Source organism: Octopus sinensis, linkage group LG26 (genome assembly GCF_006345805.1).
Source record: "Octopus sinensis linkage group LG26, ASM634580v1, whole genome shotgun sequence".
Taxonomy (NCBI): domain Eukaryota; kingdom Metazoa; phylum Mollusca; class Cephalopoda; order Octopoda; family Octopodidae; genus Octopus; species Octopus sinensis.
In genome coordinates, this window is record NC_043022.1 from 14,344,975 (window position 1) to 14,346,648 (window position 1,674).

A 1,674-nucleotide genomic window follows, 5' to 3' on the forward strand; every position below is an offset into this window, starting at 1 on the left:
TCAATAATATTTCTTTCTCACAAGTTTGATAAAGAGATTCTACTGCTTGCCTTTTCTCCAAACCAGAAATATCCCTCAACGGGTTATTAGCGTCTTTGATCTTAATTAAGAGAGTGACTTAACATTCTCCACTGACGATATGGATATGGAGTTAGTCCTGCAGATGAAGAGAACGGTCAGCAATTACACACTGCTCCCACTGCTTGTCACTGTAAAATGCAACACTGCCGCAAATATCATCATCTTGATCAGCAACATCGTCATCACCACTGCCATCACCGTGGTGGTGGCAGTGGATTAGCAACAGGGTTGAGAAAAAGAGGAGACAGAGTTGAGAGGTGAGAGGGTGGGTTGTATAGTGAGGATGGTGGTGGGGGAGGGTCAGGCCCAGGGCTATCCCTCATTATAAGTATGTCTCAGAAGTTGACCCCCACAGAAAGTGTGAACCCAGTCATTTTGAAGTATGAAATTCACTTCCATAAAACATGTAGCCTGACTCAGTAACATCTCTACATGTAGCCTGACTCCCTAACATCTCTACACGTAGCCTGACTCCCTAACATCTCTACATGTAGCCTGACTCCCTAACATCTCTACATGTAGACTGACTCTAACATCTCTATATGTAGTCTGACTCCCTAACATCTCTACATGTAGCCTGACTCCCTAACATCTCTACACGTAGCCTGACTCCCTAACATCTCTACATGTAGCCTGACTCCCTAACATCTCTACATGTAGACTGACTCTAACATCTCTATATGTAGTCTGACTCCCTAACATCTCTACATGTAGCCTGACTCCCTAACATCTCAACATGTAGCCTGACTCCTTAACATCTCTACACGTAGCCTGACTCCCTAACATCTCTACATGTAGACTGACTCTAACATCTCTATATGTAGCCTGACTCCCTAACATCTCTACATGTAGCCTGACTCCCTAACATCTCTACACGTAGCCTGACTCCTTAACATCTCTACATGTAGCCTGACTCCCTAACATCTCTACACATAGCCTGACTCCCTAACATCTCTACATGTAGCCTGACTCCCTAACATCTCTACATGTAGCCTGACTCCCTAACAACTCTACATGTAGCCTGACTCCCTAACATCTCTACATGTAGCCTGACTCCCTAACATCTCTACATGTAGCCTGACTCCCTAACATCTCTACACGTAGCCTGACTCCCTAACATCTCTACATGTAGCCTGACTCCCTAACATCTCTACATGTAGCCTGACTCCCTAACAACTCTACATGTAGCCTGACTCCCTAACATCTCTACATGTAGCCTGACTCTCTAACATCTCTACATGTAGCCTGACTCCCTAACATCTCTACACGTAGCCTGACTCCCTAACATCTCTACATGTAGCCTGACTCCCTAACATCTCTACATGTAGCCTGACTCCCTAACATCTCTACACGTAGCCTGACTCCTTAACATCTCTACATGTAGCCTGACTCCCTAACATCTCTACACATAGCCTGACTCCCTAACATCTCTACATGTAGCATGACTCTCTAACATCTCTACATGTAGCCTGACTCCCTAACATCTCTACACTTAGCCTGACACTCTAACATCTCTACATGTAGCCTGACTCCCTAACATCTCTACATGTAGCCTGACCCCCTAACATCTCTACATGTTTCCTCTCAGACATT